Source organism: Eulemur rufifrons, chromosome 19 (genome assembly GCF_041146395.1).
Source record: "Eulemur rufifrons isolate Redbay chromosome 19, OSU_ERuf_1, whole genome shotgun sequence".
Lineage (NCBI taxonomy): Eukaryota > Metazoa > Chordata > Mammalia > Primates > Lemuridae > Eulemur > Eulemur rufifrons.
The window spans coordinates 113,954,436-113,973,715 of record NC_091001.1 but is presented as its reverse complement, the minus strand read 5'-3'; the positions used below and the strand labels follow the sequence as shown (position 1 = coordinate 113,973,715).

The 19,280-nt window shown below is 51.0% G+C and overlaps 1 protein-coding gene and 1 pseudogene across 2 annotated transcripts in view; one reads left to right on the top strand and one right to left on the bottom strand.

Annotated features, from left to right (window-relative positions):
• The window catches only part of TRAPPC12 (trafficking protein particle complex subunit 12), a 385,261-nt gene that overhangs the window by 95,246 nt on the left and 270,735 nt on the right, over positions 1-19,280 (top strand). The gene's annotated exons all lie outside the window — the stretch shown is intronic.
• LOC138400484 (small nucleolar RNA U13) lies at positions 6,939-7,026 on the bottom strand (annotated as a pseudogene).

Sequence of the window (19,280 nt, the reverse complement as noted above, 5' to 3'; positions counted from 1 at the left end):
CTGCCCTCCCCCACAGAACACGCGGTCCCCGTCAAGGGCGTGCGTGCGGGGGAGGGGCCGGCGCTGTCCTCCCCTCACGCCCGAGCCTCTCCCGCCACGTGGACCACAAGCTCATGAGGGCCGAGCAAACGCTGAGGCTGTAAGTGCCCATCGTCGACTACCAGAACCTGTGAAGATATTTTTTTAAAAAAATTGATAGAAAAGAAGTGAGCACATGGAGATGAAAACAGGAGAGTACCTCTGAGGTCACAGAGTCCAACCCGCCCCTTGTGCAGGGGAGCAAACTCGTCCCAAGACGGGCAGTGGTTTGCTCTGAGCAGGTCACTCAACCTTAGCACGTCTGACACCCGGGCCTGACGACCCTTTGTTGTGGGGGGTCTTGAACAGCATCCTTGGCCTCTGCCCACTAGACAAGAGTTCCCCTACCCGGTCGTGACAGCCGAGCTACCTGTAGACCCTGCCAAAGGTTTCCTGGGGCAAAACTGCCCCCAGATGAGAACCACTGGATACAGTAACACAGCTGTTAGACGATGGGGCCAACACCAGAAACGGGGCCTCCGGGCACCAGTCTGGAATGTTCCTAGTCCAAACAGGGTTGGCTCACAATATGTAAAGAACTCCTACAACTCAACAATAACAACAGAAATATTCGATTTAAAAATGGGAAAAGGACTTGAACAGGCATTTCCCCAGAGAAGATACACGAATGGCCAATGCACACATGGACAGACACTCAACAGCACAAGTCACTGGGGAAATGCAAATCAAAGCCTCTGTGAGATACCACCCAACACCCAGGTGGAGGGCCATTGTCAAAAAAAAGACAGAGGTCGGGCGCGGTGGCTCAGGCCTGTCATCCTAGCATTCTGGGAGGCCGAGGCGGGAGGATCTCTTGAGCTCAGGAGTTCAACACCAGCCTGAGCAAGAGCAAGACCCCATCTCTACTAAAAAAAATACAAAGAAATTAGCAAAACAACTAAAAATAGAAAAAATTAGCCAGGCATGGTTGTGTGTGCCTGTAGTCCCAGCTACTCGGGAGGCTGAGGCAGGAGGATCACTTGAGCCCAGGAGTTTGAGGTTGCTGTGAGCGAGGCTGACGCCACAGCACTCTAGCCTGGGCAACAGAGTGAGACTCTGTCTCAAAAAAAAAAAAAAAAAAAAGACAGAAATAAGTGCTGGTGGGATGTGGAGAAATTGGAACTCCCGCGCACGGCTACTGCTGTTGGTAAAGTAAAAGGTGCAGCCGCCGTGGAGACAGTATGGTGCTTCCTCAAAACTTTAAATCTAGCATCACCATCTGATCCAGCAATTCCACGGCAGGTACATGCCCCAGAGAAATGACAGCTGAGTCTCAAAGAGACATGCGTGTGCTGTGGCCACAGCAGCATTAGTCACACTGTCCCCAAGGTGGAGTCAATCCAAACGTCAGCAGACAGAAGGACAAATAAAATGCACCATGTACACACATTAGAATATTGTTCAGCCTTAACAAGCAGTGAGTGTTTTGCTAAGAGACGGGGTCTCCCTCTGTTGTACCTCCCAGGTGGTAACTTGGCATTCAGAAGGCGCTCAAGAAATGCTTATTCCCATGGATAAATGCATGAAGGAATGGATGGCTACATCAGGGAGAAAGGGGCTCAGACACTGATGGCCAGAGTGACAAATTACAGGGACAAAAAGAGGAAGGCATTATAAGGAACTCAACTCTATAGAAAAAAAAAAATAACCCGATTGAAAAATGGACACAGGATCTGAACAGACATTTCTCGAAAGAAGACATACAAACGGCCAACAGGCATGTGGAAAAAACGCTCAACATCATTAGTCACGGAAGAATGCAAATCAAATCTACAGTGAGAAGTCATCTCACCCCAGCTAGAATGGCTGTTCTCAAAAGGACAAGGGACAGTAGATGTTGGGAGGTGGCAGAGACAGGGGACCCTTGTACAATGTTGGTGGGAAGGTGAATTAGTGCGGCCACTGTGGGGAACAGTGTGGAGGCTCCTCAAAAAACTAAAAATAGGACTTCCATATGACCAGCAACCCCACCGCTGGGGATATACACAAAACAAAGGAGATCGGCACCTGGAAGAGGTACCAGCACCCGCATGTTACTGCAGTGTTAGCCACGGTAGCCAAGGTGTGGCATCAGCCTAAGTGCCCATCAGGGGACCATGGGTACAGAAAATGCAGTGTATACACAATGCAATACTACGCAGCCATGGAAACAATGCGGTCCTGTCACTTGCAACAACATGGGTGGAGCTGGGAACGTTACGTCATGCAAAATAAGCCGGACACAGACACAGACAGACAAATAGCGAATGTCTCACTCGCTTGTGAGCTAAGAAAAAGTTGATTTCCTGGAGACCAAGAGTAGAGTGAGGGTTATCAGCAGCTGGGGAGGGGCGGGGGAGGGAGGGACACAGCGGGGATGGTTGACGGGCACGAAAATACAGCTAGATAGAAGGAAGAAGAGCTGCTATTTGGTAGCACAATACGGTGACTATAATTAATACTAATTTATTGCATATTTTAAAACAACAGGTAAAATTGGAATTTTCTCAACACAAATAAATGATAAATGCTTAAGGTGATGGATTCCCCAATTGCCCTGATGTGATCACCACCCGCTGTGTGCCTGCATCAAACATCACATGTACCCCACAAATATATACAATGATTATGGACTCATGATAATTAAAAAAAAAATTTAAAGAGGGTGGCAACAGAATATGGTGGAGTCCGTGGAACCAGCTTGCTTGGGTCTGGATGCCTTGATCTATCAGCTGCGCCTTCCACATGCCTCCAGGGAAAGCTACCGCCTTCTACATGCCTCCATGTGTTCATCTGCAAAATGGGCGCATTGGTGCCCACCTTGCAGGGCTGATGTGAGAACTAAATTAGTCTATACAAAACGGAACTCTGGGAGCAGGGGCAGACCCAGAATGTGCACTGAACAAGCCGTGGGTCCTGCTCCCACCCCACTGCCTACGTCCTGGGCGACCCGGGGCCAGTCTGGGAACATCTGTGGGCCGTGACAGCCTCCCTGTGGGCCCACAAGGGCACAGCACATGTCAGCTGTGACTGGGGAGGGCTTCAGGCAGATTACTTCACCTCCCCTTAGCTTAGACCCTCCTTCCCTAAAAGTGGGTATAATCCTAGCACCACCCTTAAAAATTGTGAGGATCAAATAGATAATGAGTAGAAAGTACCTGACCCTGTGCCTGGCACAGAGCAAGTGTTTGGAGACAGTCGTTGGGGACGTCATGTAGTGAACCAGAGGGACAGGCTGCCCGTGCACGCAGCGAGAACTGGCTCGGGGAAGACCTGGGGTGGAGGCGAGGGAGGGGAGGAGACGGGGGAGAGGGAAGCCCACGGCCGGATGTACTAATATTTCCGTTATCTGTGCAGATCTCAGGGTGTCGGCCAGTCAAGTCCACGGTCAGGGTGCCAGAGCCCAGAGACGGAGGAGGCGGCAGAGGACAGGTGAGACGGAGGATGTGAGGACAAGCACCCCGCAGGGGGACTTTGGCGTCTCTTTTCCTCTTGCCGACTGAATCCGATCAGTTCATCAAACCTGTTGACGTCAGCTCTGGTTGTAATCGTTGCCTGGCGTTAGCCGACATCTGTAATTTAAGAGCCACATTCTGGAAAGACGCACCCAAAGGCCGATTTCCCCTCGAGGTAAACACGGGTGTTAGACCGTGAGAACCCAGGTCTCGGTTACCTCCCGCCTTCCTCATGTTCCCCATCACGCGTGTCCTCCGTGTCTCCCTGCCTCCCATTTCTCCTCTCTCATCGTGCTTCTTCCTGTCTTTCCCTCTCATTTGGCTCTTGAAAAGTTTGGAGCAAAAATGTATCGTTCAATTTTAGCAACTACCTTTCCCAATCAGCTAAAAGATACTGTCACTCCTCCTCGTGATTATTAATTTGTTACTTATCATTACAGTTGCTATTTCACATGTGATTTAACATTGTAAGCTATCTTGAGCTTTTTCCGGAATGAGGCAAATATAAAGAAACAATAGATTATTATTGAATGCAATACAGCTTATTAAACGTAGAAAGAGAGAGAGAAAGAGAAGAAGGGAGGGAGAGGGAGGGAGGGAGGGAAATCCAGCCATGATATGAACTTCACACAATTTTTATTCTTCCCCTAAAGTTACAGCTTTTAAAACATTGTTGATAAACTAAGGATTCAGGATATGTCCCGTGAGGTCTTTCTCTATTAAGAAATTCTATGACCTTCTTGAAACCAAAGGTTTTGAAACACCCAAACATAAAAGTTGATGGAAGGTGTTATTATTTGATGAAGGTGGCCACAGTTCAAGTGTAATAGAATTTCAGTCCTGCAGGGCAGGTTCCGGGCCAGCAGAGCCCGCTCGCCCTCGCGCTCTCCTCGCCCTGCACCGCGGGGCGCGAGCTGAAGGGAGGTATCGACTGAGACCTTCTGACGAACCCCCAGACGCTCCGCAGGCCACAGCCGAGCGAGACAGCTGCAGAATCGATTCCCAGCCCCGGGGGCCAAAGAAACACCAGTGGAGGGAGCTTGTTTTATTTTGTGTTTCTAATTATTGTGCAACTCAGAGGGGGAACTAGATGACCATATGAACATTTTCTCAAATAAAAGGCAAAATCTAATCAATGCAAATAACCAGACACCGTGTAGAAAGTGTCTGAAATACGCATGAGGTCGAGTGGGAAAGGCCCCTCTGCCCACCCAGACTCCCACCTCGCACAGCCCATGGGGAGGGCAGAGCCTGCCCAGCCTCAGAGGTTGCCCAGCCACGACCACGTGCACCGCTCAGGACTCACCCTGCCTGGACCGCGCAGCATCATTGATTTTGCAGAGGCAGAAAAGCAAAACCTCAGCAAAACAAAGAGCTCCATACCTTTAATTCCTTACTGTTAAACACCGGGGATTTTACCCAGACTGCAGACAGAGGAAAAGGAGATCTTTCCTCGGAAGCGCAGAGGGACGGCCACAGTGTGGGGAGGAGAAACCATCCTCATAGGACATACTCTTTCCCCCCAGACAGCAGCGCCCTGAGGTCAGCAGCCCCTTGCTGCACCTGTCCACCTCGACGGCCCCCAGGCACGGCCCCCACGGCAACCTTGGGGGCGCCGTCCACATGGCCACGTGTGGATGTGCAGGACACGGCCTGGACGGCCTCGTGTGGCGGCTCAACACCACCGGCCGGTAAAACCAACCCACACTTACACTTTTGTTTAACAGCATTTATTAATGACATCACCCATTCTGCACGAGATGCTGTACTAGTGTTGTGGGAAAAATAACTTCCCCAATTCTAGGAGTTTACAGCCGTAAATTCAAAAGCAATAAGGCATGTGTAAGTAATACATGTCAGAATTTGAGCAGGACAAACAATGAAGAAATCCCAAAGAGGAATTCGGAAGAAGGAGCGGATGAAATGCTCCGGGAACGCGTCGGAGCCCCGGTGAGGGCACCTCCCGCAGGCCAGCCCGGGAGCGGGTGGACCAGGGTCTCACTACAGCCTCTCCCCTGGCACAGCAAACGCCTCTGAGCTTTGAGTTCTTCGCCCATAAGAGGAGGAAAAGCAGGAGTGACCACTCTACAGAGCAGCCGTGAGGGCTGAGAGGGACGGTGCACGGGAAGTGTCCTCACACCTGACAAATGCCGATCCATGTCATTGTCGTCATGCTGTTACTACGAGTCCTACCCGTGACCCCAGACACTCTCCTCGAAGGAGGTGGCATTCGACCTCGGGCTCGAAGGCTGAGCAGGACTCAGACGGGTCCGGGGAGAAGAAGGGACGCCCCGGATGCAGGAGCTGCAGCCGCAGAGGCTTGGCGGCCGGAACGTCACGGTGCGGCAGGTGCTCCGAGTCGAACTGCAGGAACCCAGGCTGGAAAGGCGAGGCGAGCCCTGCCCGGTAGGGCCTCGCCCTTCGTGTGAGCTCAGGTGAAGAGCTCTGTACTCTCGGGAGAGCGGAGCTGCCCAGGACTGCTGGACGGGGACGTCTCCCAGGCTAGCACCGTGCAGGGACCCGGCTAGGAGCCGGCCGTGGGGGCAGGAAGACGGGTGGTCTGGGGAGACATCTGAGGCCTCCCCTGGACCCTCAGAGCAACTCAGAGGCAGCCCTGCCTGCAGGGGGTTCACGGTGCTGCCAGAAAGGGGCCACCTAAGCAAAGGCGCCAGAACCACCCAGAACCACCCAGCACCAGCATGGGCCATCAGCACCGCAGGGCTGTGGGCTCTGGAAAGGATTAGTCACCATGCACCAAGCCCCGAGGAGGCCCCCCCAGGTGGAGACAGCCCACTGGCAGTGCCAGAGAGGGTGAGGAGACCTCCCCTCGCCAGTCCCCACCACCCCACAGACACACACACACACACACACACACACACACACAGTTACCGGGCGTCTGTCTCACACAGGTGCGGCGGCTGCCGCGGGGAGTGAGATGAGGTCCCTGCTTCACAAAACCCACGAGCCCCGGAGGGAAGCCGGGGAGACACACTGACGCACATAAACAAGGGAGAAGTCGTCTGACAGTGATCACAGCAGGACGCCACGGAGCCACGGGGACCGAGGACACAGCCACGGCAGGCCCCGCCCCCTCGCCTCTCTGGACTGCGGCGTCCACGAGCATCTGCTCCTCGGAGCGCTTTGCCCTACGACAGCCAGAGCCGCTCAGCTCCCCCTGCCTGTGCTGTAAGGACCCCAACCCCGCGCACCTCTAGGACGTGAGACCAGCCCCGCCAGACCACTGCTCCTCTCCGCCGGCCCAGCAGCAGCCGGCCCAGAAGGTGGGTCCCGAACGGGGTCGGGAGAAGGACCACGGTCCAGGTCCAGCTCACATCCTGGAGTGGACTTGCCGGGAGTCGCCCTTTAATCTACTTATATTTTTTCCTTTCTTGTCCTCCCCACCCCCATTTTTTTCTTTCTCTTTTATGTCGGTCAGGTAACGTGGTTTGAGGGAGGCATGTCTCACACGAGCACGTGAAAACCCAGTCATCACGCACGTAAACCACAAAAGGACCTTAACTGGCTTGTTGAGGGGAGATTGAGTCGTCGCCGTCTGGGAACTGCAGATCTGGACGGACACACGGCACAAGCTGCAGACCCAGCCCTTCCCCTGCCGTGTCCTGGCCCAAACCATTCGCACCCGGGTCTCAGTGTGGGGAACAGGGACTTCCTACCGGCCGATTCCCTCCCTCATTCTATAGACGAGGAAAGGGAGGCAGAACTTGGCCGAGAAAACTGGCCTTGGGACTCCGTTTTCTTTAAGATTTAGGAAACTAATCTCCTCCTCACCCCAGAGAAGGTGCAGAACTAGACACCCGGGGTCGGGCCAGGCCACAGCTTTGCCGCAGACCCGGCTGAGAGGACAGGTCGGCCAGGCGGGGCGGAAGGGGCAGGGTCCAGGCACCTGCCGGCTCCTGCTCCGTCGAGTGTGCACAGCTGCCACTTCCTTCCGGGAAGTGGATTTCTGGAGTGGACAGCTCGCTCCTGCTTGCATGGAAAGCCGAGTGCACGGCCACGTTAAGCCACAGCGGGTCTGGGCTCCCCCATCACAGAGTCATTCCTGATCCTGCCCCTTCCGCTGCGGAACACGCTCAGAGTGTCCCTCGTCCCAACACAGATCGCCCCAAAGTCACACGTACTCAGCAAATCGAGCACTCTGCAATCAAGTGCAAATTCCAAGCAAGGAAGAGCTGAGTCACAGCTACACTGCAGTTAATTTGAAATGTTCGTTTCTTATATAATGCAAAACATGCTGAGCAGAGACACAAAGACCAAAGAGATTCTCCTTGTTTCTCCAAACAGGCTGAAAATCTCGGGGTGGCTGCGCACACCTTTCGACCAACACCCGGCGTCAGTGAAGTGGAGCCATGTCACTTCCTGTTCTCTGCCCGATACCAGTGTCAACGGGAGGCGAGACGGTGACGCGGCCAGGAAAGGAGCGAGAGGCAGGCAACGTGGCCCCAGCCTCTTCCCACAGAGCTGCAGGACTCAAATCACTGGGCTCAAAGCAGCCAGCACCGTCCCTCACAGGCAAAAAAACATAGAGAAAAAGGGAAAGGAAAGGAAAAGAAAGAGAGAGAGAGAGGGAGAGAAAGAGAGGAGAGGAGACAAGAGGAGGGGAGGGGAGGGGAGGGGAGGGGAGGGGAGGGGAGGGGAAGAGAAACAGTAGCTTAGAGAAAGGCGATGTCCCCCAAATCCCGGCATCAGATCAGCCTCGGGAGGAGAAGGCATCCTCCTTCCTGTGACTTTGACCCAGCAGCGAAAGACACAAGCCCCTCAGACGTCCTTTCCAAGCCACCAACAAGACAGTGGGGCCCAGGGACACAGTGCGGAGGCTGGCTACCCCACCCCCACCCTGCCCAGATGTCAGGTGCGCCTCCCGCCACCCCATCCCAGGGTGCTCCGGCCTCCCGAGCTCTGCAGGCGGCCAAAGGGACAGGCAGACTGGGGACCCGCGGGTGTGGAGGGACAGCGGCTGCCTCCCGCCCGGGCTGCCTGTTAAACCCTGTGCTTTTATGGCTCCTTCAACTGTGGGTGGACGGAGCCTCGGAGGCCAATGTCACGGGCACAAAAGCTTCAGGGAAGACAAAGAGACTTCAATGTCATTCTCGACACGGGAACGGAAAGATATATGGGCCTCCTGTGACAGGCCGCGGGCAATTGGAGCCGGGGACTTGGGCTGCGGAGGAGCGGCTATCACCCGAGAATAAATCTGAGCGAGCCGCAGAGCAATCACTTTGGATTAGGGCCACTTTGCCAGGGCCAGGAGGAACAAAGGCCGTTCCCAAAGCCCAGGGAATGGATATCAGCTGTTTTTCCTGACGAGCGCGGCCTCTCAGAGGGAGCCAGCCGGCTGTGCACGCACTCACGCGCCAGGTAGCACCGCTGCCCGTCCCCTGCGGGCTCCGTCCCCTGTCACCTCCAATATTCAGTCCTCCCGGGTCCCTGAGCACAGGGCCTGCCCTCTGCAATTGCAGACCCCTTCGCCCAGAGCCATCCGCCCCGGGGTGGGGAGAGGAGGAAAACCAGCCTGAGATTGTCTCCCCAGCCTGGCTTCACTGCTCACTGGGGCAAATGACCCCCAGCCTGGAGTTTTCTGTTCATGTTTCCGTTTTTCCGAAATCACCACGTACTGTTTCCAAACAAGAGCTTGTTGTGGCTGCTCTGTTCCCTCAGTAGTTCCCTGGGATCCACCGAGTTGCTGCGTGTATCGGCAGTTCATTCCCTTTGATTTTTCAGTGGTATGCCACGGTGTGGATGTGCCACCCCGTGTGACCACACGCCACTGAAGGACACTGGGTTTTTTCCGGTTTTTGTTTATTACAAATAAAGCTGCTATGACCGTTCATACACAGACTTTGTCATGAACATAAGTTTTCATTTCTCTGGGGTAAATTCTCATGAAGGTGTCAGCTGCAGAATGACGAGGTTCATAAATTTGGAGAGGAGGGTTTTATTTCTCTGTGGGGTGCAGCCTGCAGGCGCCAGAAGCCAACGCGCTTCAGGCGGAAGCCAAGGGCAGGCACCGGGAGGGAGGGTGAAGGGGACAGGATTTGCTCTGGGAGGTGGCCAAATAGACATGGTTAACGAGCTCCAGGAGAGGAGAACCGGGCGTGTGCACAGCTGAGCTTCGTGCCTCTTCGTGGGACGCAAACTCTAGAACTGGTGGCGACAGCACGGTCTGAGGGTGCAGTTCTGGGCCCTCTGATGTCAGCAGGGTGAAGCAGAGCACACGAGGCCCCCTGTGCATGGCCTCTGTGGACTGGGCAAGACCACCCCATGGCCGGTGGTCTCTTATCAGGAAGGAACATGCTGGTCGGTTGTGCCGGAACCAGGGAAAAGGGAGGCGCAGTGGTGGGTTGGTTGAAGTCGCTGGCGGAGCGAGTCTTCCCCAGGGGGGCTCCGTCCAGCCCTCAGGGAAGAAGGCCCCACGCGGTTATTCAGGGCGGGTGTAACGAGGTGTCAGACCTCCGTCCTGTCGTGGCTGGGCCTTCAATTTTTAAGGTTTCTCTGGGTCCCCTTGGCCAAGAGGGAATCCATTCACTTGCTTGGTGGGCTTAGCATTACATCGTTATTTCTCAGATGCAATTGCTGGGTCATATGGTAGTTGCATGTTTAGTTTTTTTAGGAAACTGCTGCTCTGTTTTCCAGAGTAGCTGCACCATTGTACAGTCTCGCCAGCAGTGAATGAGTGACCCAGTTTCTCTGATCCTCACCGGCAGCTGTTACTGTCATGTTTCGATGTCACAGGTGCCGGAAGGTGTGCAGTGATACCTCACTGTGGTCTAATTTGCATTCTCCTCGAGGTTCATCATGCCGGGTATCTTTGCATGGACTTGTTTACCATCTGTTAACCTCTTCAGCGAAATGTCGGTTCACGTATTTTGCTTATTTTCTAACTGGATTGGTTGGTTTTTTATGTTGTTTTGTTCTTTACTTGATCTTAAATATTTAAGTCCTTTCTCAGACGTGTGGTTTGCAAACATTTCCTTCCAGTCTTTCACTTGTTTTTCATGATTTTAACAGAGAAAAGTTTTAAGTTTTGATGAAGTCCAATTCAACTGCATAAGAAAAGGATAATACTTCATAACCAAGTGAGATTTATCCTAGGAGTGCCAATGTTGTTCAACATATGAAAACCAATTAATGTAATACACCATATTAATAGAATGAAGAAAAACACATGATCATCTCAATTGACACAGAGAAAAAACAATTGACAAAATCCAACACCCTTTCGTAATAAATGCACTCAAAAAGTTGGGAACAGAAATGGACTTTCTCAAGATGATTAAGGGCATGGGTAAAAAATCCACAGCTAATCTCACACTCAGTGGCCAAAAACTGAAAGCTTTCCCTGGATATCAGGAGCAAAACAAGCATGCTTACTTTAGCCACTTCTATTCAATGTTTTAGTAGAAGTTCTAGCCAGAGAAATTAGGCAAGAAAGAAATAAAAAGCATACAAACCGGAGAGGAGGAAGCAAAACTATGTTAATAGTTGATATAATCATATATGCAGAAAATCTTAAAGATTTTCCACAAAAAAATTATGAAAGCCAATAAACAAATTGAGCAAAGTTTCATGACACAAGATCAACCCAAAATTCAGTTGTGTCTCTATACAACAAACAGTTCAGAAAGGAAATAAAGAAAACAATTCCATTTATAATAGCATGAAAATAAAATATTTAAAAATAAATTTAACCAAGGAGGTACAAGACTTGTACACTAAAAACTATAAAACAATTTTGAAAGAAATTAAAGAAGACCTAGATAGACAGGAAAACATCTCATGTTCATGGATTGGAAAACACAATATTGTAAAGGTAGCAACACTCCCCAAAGCCATCTACAGAATCAGTACAACTTCTATCAAAATGTCAATAACATTTTTTGGCAGAAATAGAAAATCTGATTCTAAAATTGATAGAGAATTTCAAGGGGCCCTGAGTAGCTAAAACAATCTTGAAGAAGAACAAAGTGTGAATATTCATACTCCTGATTTCAACTTACTTCAAAACTACAGTAATCAAACAATTGGTATGAGATAAGAATAGACCTATAGACTAATGGAATTGAACTGAAAGTACAGAAATAAACCCATCTATCTATGACTAATTTTTGACAAGGGTGTCAAGACCCCTAATGGGAAAGTATAGTCTCTTCAACAAATGATGAGAACAGAGACAGACAGAGATGGAGAGACAGAGAGAGAACCACAGAGTGTTTAGGTTCATTCATTTTAACTACTGTAAAACTATCCTCTCAATAGTTATATAACCATGATCCATTTGCCTATCATATAATATATAATATTGCCTCTCATATAATATATTATATATCATATAATATGTAACCATTATCCATTTTTCTATCAGTGGCCGTCTAGACTGTGTCAATTTTTTGTGATTATAAGCAATTCTGCAATACACAATTGTATGCATGTTTTCTTGTGCACATGCCTAAGAGTGTTCCTGGGGGTACAAACCTAGAAGACGATCACTGAGTTGTCACTATTGGGCATTGCCAAACTCATCCCCAAGCAGCCGTTCTAAGTTCTACCCTACCAACAGTCTTGGGTGGCTCCCAACATAAACTCCCACTTTGGCTGCACTCCTTGTTCTCTGAGCACCAGCCACCTGGCCACATCATCCCTATGCATTCTGTTTCTCATACAGGCGGGGAAATCCAGACCTCTTAAGCGGATCTTCCTACCCTTCCCTTCAGCTCTACCATCCTGGAAATGATTTAACTTTTTATAACCAAGTGTCTGCTATGGATCCCTGCCTATCTAAGCATGTTGGCAAATATTTATTTTATTTTATGTTATCAAACTTATTGATGAAATGTTATCATTTTGTTTTATTAAATGTTATTCTTTAAGTTGATTTATTTAGGCATCTCTTTTTCTGACCTCTCTACCGATAATTCCGCAGTTTATATAACAAATGCTTGTTTAGTGCTGCTACGTGCCAGGTGCTGCTCTGGACAACGGGACGGCAGATGACAAAGACAAAGTTCCTGCCAACATGCGGCTTTTGATTTAGTGGGGTACATAGATAACAAAAAAAAAAAAATCAAATAAATCAATAATGCAATTTCAGGTAGTGATAAGTGCTACGAATGAAGATAAAAGAGGGCGAGTACCGAGAGAATGACCAGGACTCCAGACAGGGCATCTCCCTAAGGAGACGGTGCCGAGCCAGTCGGTTCAGGTGAACTGAAGAAACAAGCCGTAGACAGACAGGAGAGAACTTTGGGGGCAGAGGCAACAGCCAGAGGAAAGAGTCTAAGGCACAGAACAGGCTTGGCAAAGTCAAGGAGCACAAAGAAGGCCAAACGGCAGACAGACAGACGGAGGGGAGGCAGGCAGGCAGGCGCGGGTGCCGGGCTGTGAGCCCTGGGACATGTTGGCCTAAGGAAGACGTGGGCAGCAGAACGATGTGATCAGAAACACGACCTGAAAGGTTGCTGTGCTCTGTAGAGGACACACTGGCAAAGGCAGCACAGGAGAAGCCATCTGAAGAGCACCTGGGGACGTGGGCATCACCCAGACGAGAGACAGTGACAGCTCGGACTGGGGAGTCAGCGGAGGGAACTGCGGAGTGGTCAGATGCGGGACGTCCTTGGGAGGGAGCTCAGACAGAACCTATCGATGGAGTCACTGAATCTCTGACTCCCTTCTAGAATTCCTGGTTTTCTAGGATGATTGCCTTCCAGGGAAAAATGGATCCTGAGGAGTCTCTGGTCTGGACCCGGTCAGTGCTCGCTGCTCCTCCTGGCGCTGCCCCACGAGCCTCCACAACGTACATGCTCAGCTCGTCTGCTTCTGTCCCTGGGCCCCCAAGACAAGTCTCAGCTTGAGGGGACATGGACGAGCTTGTCCTCAGGGGCCGTTGTCAGTCCCACCTACCCCTGAGTCCTGTGGGGCCACATCTCCCAGGGCCCCCACGCACTCCTGCTCTCCCTCCGCTGAGCCTGCCCCACACTCGGCGCAAGGTTTCTCTCCCTCTACAGAACCCCCAGCCAGCGATTAACACAGAAACCTGCTCTGGTTTCAGCTGTGAAATAAAAATACAATACTGAGCCCTCCCAACCAAGTGAATGACCCCCCCCCCTTGGCTACAGAGACTCCAGAAAAAAAATGTAAAATCAGGTTTCCCAGCCACGACAAGATGAAGGTTGGTCACACCTCAGTACACCCCCTTCCTCACTAACTTTTTACCAGACTCTTTCCTAAGAGTTGAACAAAAACCAGCCCTGACAGAACAAGGGACAGAAGAGGCATTCTTCTGCTAACATCGAACAGCCACTGGATGCCCCAGCCAGGCTCGCCTCCTCTTGACAGTTTCGCCATAGCAGTTACCCGGTTTCACGATGCACTCCTTCCTGGTAGATAACCACCAGCCACGGACCGATTCTGGCTGGATTACAGCAGCCGTGCACAAAGCACCTTCATGCTCTCTGCTTCACCTTTTGACACATAGAGCCTAATTTAAATGCGTTTTAACGTTAAGTCTCCAACTCAAAGTGAACAGGAGACATGTGGATCGTGCATGTTTGCTTACTACACATGCATACAATCCCCCTCATGAATATTCACAGCTTCTCTTGAAACCTGTTGAATATGTATGTTTAGCCAACCTGTTCAGCATAACTCTCCTGCCCTAACCTTCCTCCTTTGAAACGGCTGCTTTTGGTCTTTGCCAGAGGCTCTGCTTCCCAGCCTGAAGTTTGTAACCCTTTTACGAAATAAAGCTCTCCTTTTCAAATTTATAGATTTCTGTGATTTTTAAGTCGACACAGCCAATGATCAACATGATCTGGAATCAATAGCCTCATTCACATGATGGGTAAAAGGTTAATTTGACCCTTTCCTGGCCAATACAGAGGTATGTGGGGGTGAGGTCGGGTTTCGGGTGATCTGATCCCCGATTCACACCACGGAAACTGGGAGCAGGACGTCCATGGCTCTTGCACAAGCTGGGCCAGCTGCTGCAGTAATGTGGTGAGGCTCCGGTAGCCACAGTGACAAGTGTGCGAGATTGCTTGGTGGTGTCTGTGTGGGCAGGGAGGGGCAGGGCAGCTCTGATACAGTCTGCTTTCCCATCTGCGCATCATTCTGGCGTGGTCTGCCCAGCGACACTGCAGCTGGGAGCATGCGATTCACCTCACGCTCTCCAGGTAAGTCACAGGCACGAGGACACGTGCTTTCTGAATCAGCAGGAACGTCTACCAGGGACAGTGGCTGGAAGTCAGGACCACAGTCTCTCAACAGGGGCTCTGGTGACACTTTAAACTCAGTAACTCTTCATAGAGTGGCTGCCTCGTGCACCGTGGGGTGCTTGGCGGCATCCCTGGCCTCCAGCCCTCATACCAGCAGCATCCCCTGCAGCCGTGATCATCAAAGACGCCTGCGGACATCGCCAACGTCACCTGTGCGGCAAAGTCTCCCCCAGTGGAGAACCACTGGCCTGGTGAGTCATTGCACCTATTGGGGTTTTTTCCTGTTGGTCCAGTTAGTCCAGAGTGGCCCTAAGCCCTCCTGCACCCCACTGAACCAGGCGAGGCTCCCGTCTTTTGTTGACAACCGTCCTCTCCTGCAACGCTGTTGCGGCCTCATACTCAACACCCCGAACGCTGTCTCCCCGAATGTGGCCTGGGACCATCTGCCTCAAACCACGGGGCCCCACCCAGGGACTTGCTCCTGCCCCGGGTCCCCCACGCTGCACACGGATGCCCGAGTCTCTGTCCAACCTCGACGGTGCTGGCTGCCTCGCTCTTTCAGAGCCCGTGGCCTGAGCCTCCCGTGCAACGTCTTTTCCGTAGAAAACTGCATGCAGGCGCGTGTTTCCAGGCCTGCGAGGAGATGCAGGCGGAGCTGGAGGTGTGGGCATTATCTCTTATTTTGCTTCTTCAAATGCTTTCGAATTAAAGGATTTCGTTTTACTCTGAAAAGTCCTCATTCCTTTTTTAAAAATGTGCGTACAAAATACACAATTGTATAAGCATAAGCCTGTTCATGAAAAAGAAATCCCCTGACAAAACCTTATTCCCTTTCAAGGGCTGTTTTTCTTAACCTTCATGCTTAATAAACATCATTTTTCAGCACAAGTGATCTCATTCGTATGGCACATTCTGAAACAAATGTGAAAGTTCTCAAGAGGTAACTTGGACGGGCAACTGGGGAGTCCCCACACAGCCTTTGAGCACCTGGGGGGTGGCCCTCTCCACCTGGAGCACAGCTTGCCCGCGATCTCAGGTGACCACAGAGTGGGACCCTCGGCACTGCGTTCCCTAGGTGGCCCGGCTTCTCAGATGACCACCTGCCTGGGGCGAGGGGGGACAGACAAAGGCAAGGTCCCCACTCTCCCCTGGGGACAGCCTCACACTCACCAGCCTCCCGGGATGAGGCGGAAGCTGGTGCACAAAGAGAAACACTTCAGCCCTGTTCCCGGGAACTCACAGCCTGGGCGAAACCATGTGTGTGTTTGGGAGCAGCTTCCTGTCCCAGAACTGTTCACCTTCACAACCCTCCTGCGTTTGAAAGGCGAACTGGCTTCATTCACCTCGGGCAGCAGCCAGGAAGGCCGAGGCAGACGGTCTGGCTCCACGGATCCGCACGGATCCGCACGGATCTGCGGAATGAGGGAGGACTTCGGAAATCCCGGAGCAGCTCTGTGCAGAGGAGGAGTGAGAGCGAGATGATGGGCTGGCGCCGGCCCCGGCACACGGTGGGAGGAGAGGAGAAGAAACTCCATGGTAGATGAAGAATTTTTAATAACCAGGATACCTATCATTCAAGTTTAGGTCGTTTGGGGAGGGCATTAATATGCTGTGTGGGTTCTCTGCCCAGTGGAGCCTCCTCCGCACACAGAGCTCTGGACGTGATGGGCTGGGGGTGTCCCCCTAGTGAGGGGCAGCTCAGAGCAGAGGCAGCACCCTCAGTGTCGGGGTGAAGACTCACGGAGAGTTGGGACGATTGGTCTGTAAGATCTGCATGGCTGAGGTGCGGTTACTTTTGGTTAAATACAGGCATATCTCAGAGATATTAGGGGTTCAATTTCAGACCACCACAATAAAGCTAATATGGCCATCAAGCAAGCCACCAGAGTTTTTGGTTCCCAGTGAGTACAAAAGTTATGTTTATACTGTACCGTAGTCTATTAAAGTGCAATAGCATCATGTCTACAAACACCAGTACACGTGTCTTCATTAAATACACTTCACTGCTAAAAAATGCTAATGATCATCTGAGGCTTCGGTGACCCCTAATCTTGTTGCTGGTGGAGGGTCCTCCCCCCACGCTGTGGCTGATGACGGATCAGGGTGGTGAAGGCTGGGGTGGCCGTGGCTATTTCTTAAAATATGACAACAGTGAACTTTGCCACATCGACTGACCCTTCCACTCACTGAAGATTTCCCTGCAGCAAGAGACGCTGTTTGACAGCATCTTACCCACAGTAGAACAGCGTTCAAAACTGGAGTGGTTTCTCTCAAACCCTGCTGCTGTATCAACTAAGTTTATGTAACAATCTAAATCCTTTGCTGTCATTTCAACGATGGTCACAGTGTCTTCTCCAGGAGTGGATTCCGTCTCAAGAAACCACTTTCTTTATTCATAAGAAGCAACTCCTTATCTGTTCAGCTGTTATCCTGAAACTGCAGCAATTCAGTCCCATCTTCAGGCTCCACGTCTGACTCTAGTTCTCCTGCTGTTTCCACCACGCCTGCAGTGACTCCCTGCACTGAAGTCTTGAATCCCTCAGAGTCATGATGAGGGTTGGAATTACCTTCTTCCAGACTCCTGTTAATGTTGATACTTTGACCTTCTCTCGTGAATCACAAATGTTCTCAATGGCATCTAGAAAGGTGCGTCCTTCCCAGAATGTTTTCAGTGTATTTTGCCCAAGTTAATCAGAGGAACCACCGCCTGTGGCAACTGGAGCCTTGCAAAGCGTATTTCTTCAGTGATGAGCCTTGAAAGTTGAAATCACTCCTTCATCCCTGGGCTTCAGAATGGGCACTGTGTTCACGGGCATGAAAACAACATTCATCTCCTTGTACGTCTCCACCAGAGCTCTTGGGTGACAGGTGCATTGCTAGTGAGTAGTAATATTTTGAAAGCAATCTATTTTCTGAACAGTAGGGCTCAACAGTGGGCTTAAGATAGTGACCCGTGCTGTGAACAGACGTGCTGTCATCCGGGCTTTGTGTTCCATTTACAGAGCACGGTCAGAGCGGGTTTAGCGTAACTCTAAAGGGCCGTTGGGTTTTCAGAACAGCAAATGAGCAGTGGCTTCAACTCGAAGTCACAAACTGCATTAGCCCTGACAAGAGAGTCAGCCTGTCCTTTGAGGCTTTGATTCCGGCACTGACTTCTCCTCTTTAGCTATGAAAGTCCTACACGGCATTTTCTTCCACTAGAAGCTGTTCCATCTGCATGGACCATCTGTGGTTTAGTGCGGCCGCCTTCATCAACGATCTGGATAACTCGCTGCAGCGTCTACACCAGCACCTGCTTCACTTTGCACTTGTACGTTGTGGAGACGGCTTCTGTCCTTAAACCTCAGGAACCAGCCCCTGCTGGCGTCAGACTTTCCTTCTGCAGCTTCCTCGCCTCTCTCAGCCTCCAGAGAACTGAAGAGCCAGGGCCCTGCTCTGGACTAGGCTCTGGCTGGGGGACACGGTGGCCGGTCTGATCGTCTAACCAGACCAATGCTTTCTCCTCGTCAGCACTGAGGCTGTTTTCCTTTATTACTTGCGTGTTCACTGGGGTAACACTTTTAATTTCCTTCAAAAACTTTTTTTTTTTTTTTTTTTTGACAGCTTGGCTGACCGATGCGGGAGACCCAGCCTCTGCCCTAGAAGTCTCCAATCCCGCACGCTCAGGAGGGGACGCGGCGGCCCCCAGCGGGAGAAGGTGGCCTCCCTGGCCTTGGCTGACAAGGCCTGGAGGACGAGCTTCTGCTTCACCTCGTCACCGTGCGGCCCCGCTGCCGGCTGCTGGCGTGCACACCAGCCGTTCCCTCCATGTGGAGTAACCTCGTCCTCGTGTCTCTTCCTGAAGCAGCTACGGCGTAATGATGTCATGTATTTAAGCCTGATAAACATAATTACTATCAACATTTAATTGATTCTTGATTACAATCAATTATATTTCTGAAACAATCAAGCATCCTACAATTAAAAATAATTGATTCATTAGCACACCCCCTTACTTGACAATTACACAAATGCATTATTTATGTAATTAGACACATTTACAGTTCATTATTCCACATTTTATGCTATTGTTACAAAGCTACTAAACTCTCCAGCTTACTTTTTAATCTTCCTTTGGCTGATACTGACATAGAACACCAAGCTTATTCAAATGGATCCAGCTAAGAATTGGAAGTTACCTAAAGCAGTACAATTAAGTTATAAATCAAAAGCCTGAATAACATGTCAATTCGAAAACAATAATTAACTAATTTACCTCCCGTATTTCCCGAGGAGGATGTGAGGGCCCATGTTAGTTTGGATCCGACAATGTATTTTACCAGTTAAGCAGAATAATTGCTTCATGGAGACAAAAAGCTTCTCCATGTGGAGTTGGGTCGGGGGCAGGAAAGAAACACCACCAGCCACTCGGGGCTATGGGCTCCGGCCCAGCACGGGGCAGAATCTCCCTTTGACTCTTCTTCACTCCTCCCTGCAGGGCCTCTGGCCTTGTCCCCCACGTGGGAGAGTCTTTCTGTCCAGTGAGTCGTCACCAACTGTC